The 15,721-nt window shown below is 36.2% G+C and overlaps 1 long non-coding RNA gene across 1 annotated transcript in view; it reads right to left on the reverse strand.

Annotated features, from left to right (window-relative positions):
* Nucleotides 1-15,721, reverse strand: part of LOC140710789 (uncharacterized) — a 197,844-nt gene that overhangs the window by 118,176 nt on the left and 63,947 nt on the right. The window lies entirely within an intron of this gene.

Below are 15,721 nucleotides of genomic sequence, written 5' to 3' on the forward strand. Positions count from 1 at the left end.
TTTTAACTTCATATCACTGAAGGAGGCATTGAGGAGGGCAGGCAAGACAATCCTGAATTGCCAACACAACTCCTACACCATATCCCAGCAGTGGCTGTGCAGTGTGGAGTCTGTGCACTTGAGAAAGCAAAGCAAAGTGACTGGGAAACTTGCATTGAATGCAAGGATGTCCTGTCACAGTGGAGAGCAAAGCTGTGCTGGACTTAGCACCCATGCAAGGAGGGATCATTTGGACCATCCCTGACCAGCAGGAAATCACACATCCCAGGGGCCAGAACTTGAGTTTCTTGGCAAGTATCACTACCAAGCACCAAAATACTCTCAGGTCATAAGTAAATTTGAAAGGTATTCTAAGACATGAGGACTGCAACTCCTGGGTGACTCCTAGTGCTGGATTGGGCTTAGAGCCCGTGGACCAGCATGGCACATGACCTAGGGAGATATGAGCAGGGGCTGCTAAGGGAATGTTTGCACCACCCCTGCCCCTACCCCAGGCAGCTTAATTTTCAGCAACAAAAATGACTCCTTCCTTGTGCTTAAGAAGAGGAGAGCAAAGAGTAAGGAGGACTTTGTCTTGCATCTTGGATGCCAGCTCAGCCACAGTAAGATAGGGTACCAGGTGCAGTCATGAGGCACCCATTTCAGGCCCTAGCTCTTGGACTACATTACCAGACCCACCCTGGACCAAAAGCGAGCCCACTGGCTTGAAAGGACAAACCCAGTCTTGGCAGCATTCATCACCTGGTGACTAAAGGATGCTTGGACCCTGAATAACCAGCAGTGATGCCTAGGTAGGATGCCACGGGCCTGGGGTGAGACTCTGAGACTTGCTGGCTTCAGGTGTGAGAGAGCACATGCCCAGCTATGGTGGCTATGGGGAAAGACTTCTTCTGCTTGAGAAAAGCAGAGAGAAAAGTAAAGGGAACTTTGTCTTGCACTTAGGTACAAAGTTAGCCAGAGTGGAGTAGAGCCACAAGCAGGTACTTCAAGTACCCAAGTCCAGGCCTAAGCTCTTAGATAGCATTTCTGAATCTGGCCTGGACTAGAGGGGAGCCCACTGCCCAGAAGGGTGTTTCCCAGGTCTGGCAACATTCACCACAAGCTGACTGAAGAGCCCCAGACCTTTAAGTGAGTGTCAGTAGTGTCCTGGCAGAAAACTCCATGGGTTGGTGGTGTTAGCGGCCACAAGAAGAGACTCCTCTGCTTGTAGAAAGAGGAGGAAAGAGCAAACGTATTTTATACTGTGGTTTGAGTGCCAGCTAAGCTGCGGTCAAATCAAATATCAGGTACATTTCCAAGGATTTTTACCCCAATTGCTGGCTCCCAGAAAGCACCTCCAGGCCCAACCAGGGCCTAGAGAACTCACTGCCCTGAAGGGAAGGACACAAACTTAGCTGGCTTTCCCATCCACAGATTATAGAGCCCTAGGGCCTTGAGGGAATTTAGGTGGTAGCCAGGTAACTGCTTACAATGGGCCTTGGGTAAAAGATGCAAAACTGTGCTGGCTTCAGAACTAATCCAGCACAGTACCAGTGGTGGTAGCCACAGGGGTGCTTGCATCAGTTCCAGGCAACTCAACACACGGAGAGAAAATTCATCTGTTTGGAAGAAAATAGAGAAATAAATTAGAGTCACTGCCTCATAATCCAGATAATTCTTCTGGATCTTATTAAAGACCACCAAGGCAGTGCCTCTATGAGTCTATGAGTCTAATCCAGCACAGTACTAGTGGTGGTAGCCACAGGGGTGCTTGCATCTAGTTCCAGGCAGCTCAACACACGGAGAGAAAATTCATTTGTTTGGGAGAAAATAGAGAAATAAATTAGAGTCACTGCCTCATAATCCAGATAATTCTTCTGGATCTTATTAAAGACCACCAAGGCAGTGCCTCTATGAGTCTCCAAAAAACACAGCATTATGACACTCGGGGTCCAAGTCCCTTCAAATATGTCAAAAGCCTTCCAAAGAAGGATGAGAACAAACAAGCCCAGACTGCAAAGACTACAATAAATATCTAACTCTTCAACGCCCAGACAACAATGAACATCTACAAGAATCTAAAACATACAGAAAAACATGCCACCACCAAACAAACCAAATAAGGCACCAGGGACAAATACTAAAGAGATAGAGATATGCAACTTCTTAGACACAGTATTTACAAGAGCTGCTTTGAGGAAACCCAATGAAATTCAAGATAACACAGAAAAGGAATTCAGAATTATATCAGATAAATTTAACAAAAAGATTAAAATAATTGAAAAGAATTAAGCAGAAATTCTAGAGTTAAAAAATCCAACTGATATATGAAGAAGGGATCAGAGTCTCTTAAGAGCAGAATTGGTCAAGCAGAAGAAAGAATAAGTGAGCTTGAAGACAAGCTATTTGAAAATATACTGTCACAGGAGACAAAAAAGAGTAAAAAAGAATGAAGCATGCTTACAAGATCTAGAAAATAGCCTCAAAAGAGCAAATCTAAGAGTCATTGGCCTTAAAGAGGAGGTAGAGGGAGAGATCATGGTAGAAAGTTTATTCAAAAGAATAATTTCCCAGACCTAGAGAAAGATATCAACATTGAAGTATGAGAAGGTTATAGAACACCAAGCAGATTTAATCCAAAGATGACTACTTCAAGGCAGTTAATAAACAAACTCCCAAAGGTCAAGGATAAAGAATGAATCCTAAAAGCAGAAAGAGAAAAGAAGCAAATAACATGCAACAGAGCTCCAGTACATCCGGCAGCAGACTTTTCAGTGCAAACATAGGCCAGGAAAGAATAGCATGACATATATACTAACATAGGAAATCTTTTTACCCCAGAATAACACATATGCCAAAAGTGTGCTTAAAACATGAAGGAAAATAAATACCTTTCCAGAAAAGCAAAAATTTTGGGATTTGAGCAACACCAGACCTGTTCTACAAGAAATGCTAAAGGAAGTTCTTCAATATGAAAGAAAAGGATGTTAATGAGCAAAGAGAAATCACGTGAAAGTAAGAAAAACTCACTGGTAATAGTAAGGACAAAAAAATCATAACACTGTATGGAAAAACATCTCATGTTCATGGATATGAAGAATCCAAATTATTAAAATGGCCATATTGCCCAAAACAATTTACAGATTCAATGCTATTTCTATCTAATTACCAATAATATTCTTCACAGAACTAGGAAAAAAATATTTTAAAATTTATATGGAACTAAAAAGAGCTCAAATAGCCAAGGCAATTATAAGCAAAAAGAACAAAGCTGGAGGCATTACATTATGGGTCTTCAGACTATGCTAAATGGCTACAGTAACCCAAACAGTGTGGTACCGGTACAAAAACAGGCACATAGACCAATGGAACAGAATAAGAGCCTAGAAACAAGGCCACACTCCTACAACCATCTGATCTTTGGCAAAGCTGACAAAAGCAAGTGATGGGGAATAGACTCCCTATTCAACAAACAATGCTGAGATAAATGGGGAGCCATATGCAGAAGATGGAAGCTGGACCCCTTTCATGCACCATATACAAAAATCAACTCAAGATGGTTTAAAGACTTAAATGTAAAACCCAAAACTATAAAAAACCTGGAAGACAACCTAGGCAATACCATTCTGGACATAGAAACAGGAAAAGATTTCATGACAAAGACACCAAAATCAATCACAACAAAAGCAAAAATTGGGAAATTTGATCTAATCAAACTTAAGAGCTTCTGCAAAGCAAGAAACTGTCAACAGAGTGATCAGACAACCTACAGAATGGAAGAAAATATTTGCAAGCTATGCATCTGACAAAGGTCTAATATCTAGCATCTATAAGAAACTTAAAAACTTTACCAAAAAAAACCCCACCAAACTACCCTCATTAAAAAAGCATATGAGAAAAACTCAACATCACTGACCATTAGAGAAATGCACAACATCACTGACCATTAGAGAAATGCACTGACCATTAGAGAAATCAAAACCACAATGAGATACCATCTCACATCAGTCATAATGGCGATTATTAAAAAGTCAAAAAATAACAGATGCTGGTGAGGTTGCAGAGAAAACAGAACACTCATATACTGTTAGTAGGAGTGTATATTAGTTCAACCATTGGGAAATCAGAATGGCAATTCCTCAAAGAGCTAAAAGCAGAACTACCATTTGACCCACAATTCCATTACTGGGTATATACCAAGATAAATGTAAATCACTCTACCATAAAGACACATGTACGCAAGTGTTCATTTCAGCACTATTCACAATAGCAAAGACATGGAATCAACCTAAATGCCCATAATGACAAATTAAATAAAGGAAATGTAGTAACATGGAATACTATGCAACCATAAAATAAGAAGATCATGTCTTTTGTGTGAGCATGGGTGGACCTGAAGGCTATTATCCTTAGCAAACTAATGCAGAAACAGAAAAGCAAATACTGCATGTTCTCACTTATAAATGGGAGCTAAATGATGAGCATCCATGAACACAAAGAATGGAACAACAGACACTGGGGTTTACTTGAGGGAGGAGTACAGGGTGAAAGAGAAGAGCAGAAAAAATAACAATTGGGTACTAGACTTATTACCTAAATGATGAAATAATCTGTGCAACAAACCCCATGACAATAGCTTACCCAAATAACAAACTTTCACATGTACTCTGAACCTAAAATAAAAGTTAATAACATAAAATAAAATAGAGGAAAAACCAAAAAAAATCCCACTCATATATCAAGTAGAAACACAAAATTATGAACAATGAACAATAATAACTTTTACAACAACTTTTTAAGACATAGTACAATGTGACATAAGAAGAAACAACAAAAGGTTAAAAAAAGACATAAACTGAGGGGATAAGGTTAAAGTGTAGAGTTTTTATTAGTTTTCTAATAAAAATTGTACATTTCCAAATATAAAATAAAAATTAAAAAGGAAAAAAATTCTACCACAAATAATAAATGATATGTATATGATATGATTGCTATATTAATTAGCTCAGTTTGCTGATTCTAGATGTGTATATGTATTGAAGCATCATTTTATACCCATAAATATATACAGTAGTTATTTGTTAATAAAATATTGTTTTAAGTGGAAAAGTGATTTCAGGTTCATTTTACTTCAAGAGGGCTGGAAGGGAAAAATACAAGAATTCTCTGACAAGTCCTTTCCTCAGTATGGGTAGTGCATAATTTCCACACAGAAAGATCCCCTTCCTTTTTACAAAGCAAGAGCTCACAATAAAAACTGCAATGAATACAAGAACATAGGCCACCATGAATGAGAATCAGAATGAAAAATAAATAAGAATATTGTTCTTTTGAAATTTATGTAATAGAATTACATGTAGACTCTCTAAGAATATTAAAATGATTAAAAAACTCCAATACATGACAGCAGATTTTTCAGTGAAAACCTTACAAACCAGGAGAGAGTGGCATGACATACCTAAAGTGATGAAGGAAAAAAAATATTTATACCATAGCATAGTATATCTGGTGAAAATATCCTTCAAACATGAAGGAGAAATAAAGACTTTTCAGACAAACAAAAGCTGAAGTATTTCATCAACACCAGATCTGTCCTAAGAAATGTTAAAAGGAGCACTTTAATCAGAAAGGAAAAGACATTAATGAGCAATAAATAAGCACCTGAAGGTACAAAACTCACTGGTAATAGTAAGTACAGAGAAAAACACAGAATATGATAATGCTGTAACTGTGGTGTGTAAAGTACTCTTATTCTAAATGGAAAAACTAAAGGATGAACCAATCAAAAATAATAACTACAATGAGTTTTGAAGACATAGTACAATAAGATATATATAGAAACAACAAATGTAAAAATGCAGGGGGATAAAGTGAAGGTGTAGATGTTTTATTCATTTTCTTTTTGCTTGTTTGTTTATGCAAATAGTGTTAAGTTTTTATGAGGTTAAAATAAGGGGTTATAAGATACTATTTGCAAGCCTCATGGAAACCTCAAATGAAAATCATACAATGGATACACCAAAATAAAAAGCAAGAAACTAAATCATATCATCACCAGAGAAAAACCACCTTCAGAGGAAGACAGGAAGGATAGAATGTAGGAAGAAAACACCACAAAATAACCATAAAAAAATAACAAAATAGCAGGAGTGAATCCTTACTTATCAATAATAACATTGAAAGTAAATGGACTAAACTCTCCAATCAAAAGACATAGAGTGGCTGAATGGATGAAAAAGCAAGATCCATTGATCTGTTGCCTACAAGAAGCACACTTAACCTATAAAGACATAGAAACTGAAAATAAAGGCATGGAAAAGGATAATCCATGCCAATGGAAACCAAAAAGAGCAGGAGTCACTATACTTACATCAGACAAAATAGATATCAAGACAAAAACTATAAAAAGAGACAAAGAAGGTCACCATATAATGATAAAAGGGTCAATTCAGCTAGAGGATATAACAACTGTAAATATATATGCATGCACCCTGGAGCACCCAGATACATAAAGGAAATATTATTAGAGCTAAAGAGAGAAATAGATCCAAATACAAAAATGGATGGAGACTTCAACACCACACTTTCAGCATTGGACAGATCTTCCAGACACAAAATTAACAAAGCAACATCAGACTTAATCTGCACTATAGATCAAATGGATCTAATAGGTATTTACAGAGCATTTCATTCAACAGCTATAGAATACACATTCTTTTCCTCAGCACATGGAACATTCTCAAGAATAGATCATATGTTAGCTCACAAAACAAGTATTAAAACACTCTAAAAAATTTAAATGCTATCAAGTATCTTCTCTGACCACAATGGAATAAAACTAGAAATCAATAACAAGAGGAATTTTGGGAACTATACAAATAAATGGAAATTAAACAACAAACTTAAATTAAGCTCCTGAATGACCAATGGGTCAATAAAGAAATTAAAAAGGGAATTGAAAAATTTCTTGAAACAAATGATAACAGAAACACAACATACTAAAACCTATGGGATGCAGCAAAACAATACTAAGAGGGAAGTTTATAGCTATAAGCTCCTACATCAAAAGGGGGAAAAACTTCAGATGAACAATCTAATGATGCATCTTAAAATTCAGAACAGCAAGAGCAAACCAATCTTAAAAATCAGTAGAGCAAAAGAAATAATAATGATCAGAGCAGAAATAAATGAAATTGAAATGAAAAAAGAATACAAAGTCCAATGAAAAATAGTTGATTTTTAAAAAGTTAACGCAATTGCCAAAACTTTTGCCTGACTAATTAAGGAAAAAAGAGAAAAGATCCAAATAAATAAAATCAGAAATTCAAAAGAAGACATTATAACCGATACTGCAGAAATTCAAAGGGTCTCTAGTGGCTACAGTGAGCAATGATATGCCAATAAATTGGAAAATCTGGAAGAAATGGAAAAATGCCTAGAGGCATATAAACTACCAAGACTGAACCATGAAGAAATCCTAAAACTGAACACACCAATAACAAGTTATAAGATCAAAGCCAGAATAAAGTCTCCCAGTAAAGAAAATCTCAGGACCCACTGGCTTTACTGCTGAATTCTATGAAGTATTTAAAGGACTAATGCTAATCTTATTCAAACTATTCCAAAAAATAAAGGAAAAAGGAATACAGCCAAACTGATTCTATGAGAACAGTTACCCTTATACCAAAACCAGACAAAGACACATCAAAAGAAGGAAAAATACATATCAATATCATTGATGAATATTGATGCAATTATCCTCAGTGCAGTACTAGCAAGCCAATTTCAACAACACATTTAAAAGATCATTCATCATGACCAAGTGAGATTTATCCCAAGGATGTGAGGATGGATCAAAATACACAAAATACACAAATCCATTAATGTGATACTCATATCAACACAATGAAGGATCAAAGTCACATGATCATTTCAACTGATGCTGAAAAACCATTTGACAAAATTCAACATCCCTTCATGATAAAAACACTCAAAAGACTAGGGCTAGAAGGAACATACATCAACATAATAAAAGCTAAATATGACAGACCAACTGCCAGTATCATACTGAATGGGGAAAAACTGAAAGCCTTTCCTCTAAAATCTGGAATATGACAAGGATGTCCACTGTCACCACTGTTATTCAACATAGTACTGGAAGTCTTAGCTAGAGCAATCAGATGAGAAAAGATATAAAGGCCGTCCAAATCGGAAAGGATGAAGTTAAATTATCCTTGTTTACAGATGACGTGATCCTACATTTGGAGAAACCTGAAGACTCCACAAGAAAACTATTATATCTGATAAACAAATTCAGCAAAGTCACGGGATACAAAATCAACATACAAAAATCAGTAGCGGTTCTATTAGGTTGGTGCAAAAACAATTACAGGTTTTGCCTTTGAAAGTAATGGAAAAAACTGCAATTACCTTTGCCCCAAACTAATACATGACAACAGTGAACAATATGAAAATGAAATTTAAAAAAGGTTTCTGTTTACAATACATAATTCATAGAAATAGAAAAAACAATCACAAAATTTATGTGGAACCACGAAAGTCCCAGAATATCTAAAGTTGTCTTAAGCAAAAAGAACAAACATTACCTGACTTCAAATTACACTACAGAGCTATAGTAACCAAAACAACATGGAACTGGCATAAAAACAGAAACATATACCAATGAAATAGAATATAGAACCCTTAAACAAACCCAGACACCTACAGTGAATTCATTATCAAGAAAGATGCCAAGAACATACACTGGGGAAAAACAGTATCATTGAATAAATAGTGCTAGGAACTGGATATCCATATGCAGAAGAAAGAACTAGACCTATATCTCTTGCCATATACAAAAATCAAATCAAAATGAATTAAACACTTAAATCCAAGACCTCCAACTACGAAACTACTATAGGAAAACTGGGGAAAATCTTCAGGACATTGGTCTGGGCAAAGATTTCTTAAGTAATATCCCACAAGCACAGGAAACCAACAAAAAATAGACAAATCGGATCATATCAAGTTAAAAGGCTTCTACACAGCAAAGGATACAATCAACAAAGTGAAGAAACAACCCACAGAATGGGAGAAAATATTTGCCAACTACCCACCTGTCAAGGGATTAATAACCAGGACGTATAAGGAGCTCAAACAACTCTGTAGGAAAAAAAATCTAATAATCCAATTGAAAAATGGGCAAGAGATTTGAAAAGACATTTCTCAGTAGAAGACATACAATTGGCAAACAGGCATACAAAATAGTGTTCAACATCACTGATCATCAGAGAAATGCCTATCAAAACTACATGAAATGTCATCTTACTGGCTTATATCCAAAAGACAGGCAATAACAAATGCTGGCAAGGATGAGGAGAAAAGAGGACCTTTGTGTACTGTTGGTGGGATGTAAATTATTACAACCACTGTGGAGAACAGTTTGGAGGTTCCTCAAAAAACTTAAAATTTAGCTACCAGCAATTCCACTGCTAAGTATAAAATTCCTAAAAAAATTTAGGATCCAGCAATTCCACTGCTGAGTATATACCCCAAAGAAAGGAAATCAGTATATCAAAGAGATACCTGCACTCCCATGTTTGTTGCAGCATTGTTCACAATAGCCAAATTTTGGAATCAACGTAAGCATACATTAACAGATGAATGGATAAAGAAAATGTGGTACATATACAGAATGGAGTACTATTCAGCCATAAAACAGAATGAGATCCTGTCATTTGCAACAACATGGATGGAATTGGAGATCACTGTGTGAAGTGAAATAAGCCAGGCACAGAAAGATAAACATTGTATATTCTCACTTATTTGTGGGATCTATGAACCAAAACAATTGAACTCATAGTCATAGAGAGTAGAAGGATGGTTACCAGAGGCTGGGAAGTGTAGTGGGGGTGTTGAGCGAGGTGGAGATGGTTAATGGGTACCAAAAAATAGAAAAATAAAGAAGACCTACTATTTTATAGCACAACAGGATGAATACAGTCAATGATAACTTAATGGTATATTTTTAAATAATTTAAAGAATGCAATTGTATTGTTTGTAACTCAAAGGATGAATGCTTTAGAAGATGGATACCCCATTTACCATGATGTGTTTATTTCACATTACATGCCAGTATCAAAGCATCTCATGTATACCATAAATATATACACATACTATGCATCCACAAATTTAAAAAAAAAGAAAGTTAGCAGGCATGGTGGTGTGTGACTGTATTCCCAACTACCCAGGAGGCTGAGGCAGGAGTATCTCTTGATCCTGGGAGTTTGAGACTGCAGTGTGCTGTCATCATGCCACTGCATTCCAGCCTGGGCCACAGGGTGAGACCCTTTCTCAAATAAAATTGAAAATCATGAAAAGGGGTATACTATTATCAAGAAAAAACATAGAAAGACTTGAAAACCAGTGAAATAAAACTTTCAGAAGTAAAAGAATACGGTTTTTGAAGTTAAAAATCAGTGGATATGGTAAACAACACACTACATAGCTGAAGAGAGTATTGTTTATTTGGAAGAGTGGTATGAAAAAAATAACTTAAAGTAGAGTAAAAACAAAAAACAAATACAATATATAAATGCAGAGTGATAAGACATATAGAATAGAATAAGAATGTTCACCGTCTCTCTGATATAATTTCCAAAAGAAGGGAATACAGAGCATGAAAGAGAGATGGTGTTTTAAAAGATAATGACATTAAGCACCACATAAAATCCCAAGCTGGATAAATAAAAAGAAATCCAGAAAATACAGCCAGACACACTATAACGAAACTGAGGTACGTCAAAGACCAAGAGAATATCATAAAAGCTATCTGGGAAAAAACAGACAGATTAAAGATATACTGATACCACATTCATTATCCAAAAGAGGTTCACCCAGAAAGTAATGGGGAGCTGAAAGAAAATAGCTGCATCCAGCTAAACTATCTTTCAAGATCAAGATCAAAAGAAATAGGTTTGTGAACAACACTGAATTTAGTACCAACATAAATTAATGAAGTAATTTATCCCTCACAGACACTAAAATCCTGAATCGCTGTTTCTGTTTCTCAACCTGGAGCTCAGCACCTCAGGATTTCAACTTCACTCACTGCTTCGCATTTCTGTTCCATTTCCTTATTTTCAGAGCTGACTGTATCTTTTTTTGCTTTCTGTCTTTGTATTTTATCACTCTCTGCTATGTGTTCAGGCCAGAAGGGTATATCAAATATGAAATCACTATGTTGTCCTGGCTAGACATTTCCCTATTTCTTTATAACTTCATTTTATTTTTGTTAATTTTTTATTTGAATAGCTTTAGGGGTACTGGTGGTTTTTGGTTACATGAATGAATTGTACAGTGGTAGTCTGGGCTTTTAGTGTACTCATCACCCAAACAGCACACACTGTACCAAATAAGTGATGTTTCACCCCTCAACCCCCCTTCCAACTTTCCCCCTTCTGAGTCTCCAGTGTCTATTATACCACCCTGTTTGCCTCTGCATACCCATAGCTTAGCTTACACTTATAAGTAAGAACATGTGTATATCTTCATTTTAACTTTCACATAACCTCCAGAATGATCTAGCTTGGTGCTTCTCAAACCACCTGTGGTGAAGAAGCAGTATCATGTTATTCTTTTTATAAAATTTCCAATAAATAACAGACTAACACTTTGTCCAATTCAGTTGATTACTCACTTGGAAGTAGCAGCCATGTCAAATTGCTGTAAAAACTTTTAGATACTTAATCTCAATTTCTATATTTATTGTAGATCTATTGCAAACAGCTTTTGGTCCAGCACTGATGTGTGGACCATGCTTTGAGTAGTACTGGCCTAGCTAAAATTTAAAACTTAAAATGTCACTTAAAATGGATTCTCTTATAAGCAATGGATCACTATTACTTATAAGAGAAATTCCAAATTCCGTATGACAAGCCACATGAAGTCCTTTATGACCTGACTGTCTCTCCAATTGTTTCATCCTTTACATTTGTCTGCCTCAAACTTTAGACTCAGAAACAATTAAGCATTTACAGTTTTTTAATCATTAAGAAGCATTGGAAAAGCTGAAGCTTCCTGGAGTAAACTCCAAAGCTGGATTGCAAAACTGGGCCACCAAAGAAGCTGCTATTTCCTCTACATCAAGAAGTTTCTAAATCCAGAAGCATATAGCCACTGCCATAATTTAAAAGCTACCATGATCAGTATGCAATCAATACTGGTGCCACTGCATAATCACACCATAACTGCTATAATCTACACCAGAAAAGATAATACCCCACATCTTGCCTCCCCACACTGATGAAGCAGGTTACTTGACATTGAGACCCTTGTTAATGCTGCCTCAGAAAAACTGCCTTCCGTATCTTACACAAGTGCATCTGGTTAATTTAATCTCATATACATTCAAAATGCTAGCTGCAAGGGAGTCTGTGGAATGTACATTTTAATTTTTCAGCCTCTGCAGCACAAGGAGCATTTGATTAGAGATAGATGTTTAAGGGTCTTATGTGTTTGAATATTATCCTAGAATTTGGACTGTATGCTGTGCAGTAGAAATTTTTAAACAAGAAACTGGTATGAATCATCTGTGTCATTTTCAAATAACTCTAGTGACCAAGTTTCTCTAGTGAGGAACAGAAAGGTAGCCTAGAAAGCAGTATGAGGCTATTCACACAAAAGCAGGTAACAGAGGATGGGAGTTTGAAATGGGGCAGTGAACAAGGTGAGCAAAAGGAATTGCTACTTCAAGACATCTCTTAGTAGAATAAACACGACTTAGAGGAACCAATTAATAGAGAAGAAAATTCACCCAGGTTATGTGCACATGTGATATCAAAATATTCTGAATTTTTTGATGAAAATGTCATTTACAAGCTAGACATACATAGTTATCTCGTTATTTGGCTAGACATTCAAATAAAGTGCTATTTTGGTATTGTTTTAGATTTATTTTAGATTAATTTAGGAAAAATGAATTCATGCTCTAATCTGGTCAGAATTTGATTAGCTGCCTAAGGCAATTTCACTTATTTCACAAACATAAAATAAAGCTGCTCTTTATTTATGATAAAGAAAGACATACTGAGCCGGGCATGGTGGCTCACCCCTGTAATCCCAGCGCTTTGGGAGGACGAGGCGGGCAGATCACGAGGTCAGGAGATCGAGACCATCCTGGCTAATGTGGTGAAACCCTGTCTCTACTAAAAATACCAGAAATTAGCTGGGCAAGGTGGCAGGTGCCTGTAGTCCCAGCTACTCGGGAGGCTGAGGCAGGAGAATGGCATGAACTTGGGAGGCGGAGCTTGCAGTGAGCAGAGATTGTGCCACTGCAAAAAGTCATGCAGCAAAAAAATGTTCAGTTTTGCTTAATCTAGTATTTTACATCCTTTCAAGATGATTAAAATCTTCATTATTAATTTATTAATAATATCTATTTACATGCTGTGAAAACAGTGTAAGTTATAGTACAGTTTGAGGAATGAAAGTTTAGAAAAATGGTCTCCAAACTTTTAAATAATATACCTGAAAGCACTATTATACATATATATTATACAACCACTATTGTACTTAAGTATTACATACATGGTATAACATACACAAAACACAAATTTAAGATTATGTAATACAGAATAATATTTTTAAAACTTTCTTTTTATCTATTCATGGCACAAAAATTCTATATGCACATCACAGTAGACTTAGGAGCAAGAAAAATTACAAAGGATAAAAATTGACATTACATAATGATAAAAAGATCAATTCACCAAGAAGACATAAGATTTCCAAATGTGTAAACATCAAACAACAGATTTTCAAGATACATGATGCAAAATCTGACAGAACTGAAGGGAGGAATGAATAAATTCCAAATTGCAAATGTAAATTTCCAATAATCTTTTTTTAAACTTTTAGGTTTGGGGTACATGTGCAGGCTTGTTATATAGGTAAATTTTGTGTCACGGAGGTTTGGTGTACAAATTATTTCATCACCTAGGTAATAGACATAATACTGATAAGGGATCTCAGCTCACTGCAACCTCCACCTCCCAGGTTCAAGCAATTCTCCTGCCTCAGCCTCCCGAGTAACTGGGACTACAGATGCATGCCACCTTGTCCAGCTAATTTTTGTTGTTGTTGTTATATTTTTAGTAGAGAGAGAGTTTCACTATGTTGGCCAGGATGGTCTCGATCTCTTGACCTTGTGATCCACGTGCCTCAGCCTCCCAAAGTGCTAGGATTACAGGTGTGAGCCACCACACCCAGCCACCAGCAATTCTTTATACAACTGGTAAAATTTGGCTGTGAATTCATCTGATCCCAGGCTTTTTTTTTAGGGGACAGGGGTTGATAGAATTTGTATTACTAATTCAACTTCGGAACTCATTATTGGTCTGTTCAGCAATTCAGTTTCTTCCTGCTTCCATCTTGGGAGGTGGAATGTTTCAAGGAATTTATTCATTTATTCTAGGTTTTCTAGTTTTTGTGCATAGAGGTGTCCATAGTAGTCTCTAGTGGTCTACAAATAGTATTATTCTTCCAAGGAGCCAAGGACTGGATTCCTTGATCTTTTGCATGATTCTTTTGTGTCTCCATTTCCTTCAGTTCAACTCAGATTTTTGTTATTTCTTGTCTTCTGCTAGCTTTGGGGTTGATTTGTTCCTGTTTCTCTAGTTCCTCTAGGTTTGATGTTAGGTTGTTAATTTGAGATCTTTCTAACTTTTTGATGTGGAAGTTTAGCACTATAAATTTCCCTCTTAACACTGCTTTAGCTGTCTCCCAGAGATTCTGGTATGTTATATCTTTGTTCTTACAACTTTCAAAGAATTTCTTGATTTCTTGCTTAATTTTATTGTTTACCCAAAAGTCATTCAGGAGCATGTTCTTTAATTTCCATGTAATTATATGACTTTAAGTGATGTTCTTAGTAATGATTCCTATTTTATTGCACTGTGGTGCTAGGGTGAGGTTGGTATGATTTTTTTTTAATATTCTTAGGATTTTTTTTTTGGCTGATTATGTGGTCAATTTTAGAATATGTGCCGTGTGCAGATGACATGAATGTATATTCTGTTGATTTTGGGTGGAAAGTTCTGTTAGGCCCACTTGGTCAACTGTCAAATTCAGGTCCCTAATATCTTTGTTGATTTTCTGCCTCAGTGGTCTGTCTAATAATGTCAATGTGATGTTAAACTCTCCCACTGTTATTATGTGGTTATCTACGTCTCTTCATAGGTCTCTCAGAACTTGCTTTATGAGTCTGGATGCTCCTATGTTGGGTACATATAAATTTAGAATAATTAAGTCTTCTTGTTGAATTGAACTCTTTATCATTATGTAACACCCTTCTTTGTCTTTTTTGATTGTTGTTTGTTTAAAGACTGTTTTGCCTAAAATTAGAAAAAACAACCCCTGCTTTTTTCTGTTTTCCATTTGCTTAGTAGATTTTTCTCCATCCCTTCACTTTGAGCCTATGGGTATCATTGCATGTGACATGGATCTCTTGAAGACTGCATACAGTCGGATCTTGCTTCTTTATCCAATATGCAAATCTGTACCTTTTAATTGTACCATTTTGGCCATTTATATTCTAGGTTAGTATTGATATGGGTGAGTCTGATTCTCTCGCCATGTTGTTAGCTGGTTATTATGCAGACTTGATTGTGTGATTGCTTTATAGTGTCAATGGTCTATTGTTTAAGTGTGTTTTTGTGGTGACCAGTAATGGTTTTTCCTTTC

The sequence above is a fragment of the Chlorocebus sabaeus genome, chromosome X, assembly GCF_047675955.1.
Source record: "Chlorocebus sabaeus isolate Y175 chromosome X, mChlSab1.0.hap1, whole genome shotgun sequence".
NCBI classification, from domain to species: domain Eukaryota; kingdom Metazoa; phylum Chordata; class Mammalia; order Primates; family Cercopithecidae; genus Chlorocebus; species Chlorocebus sabaeus.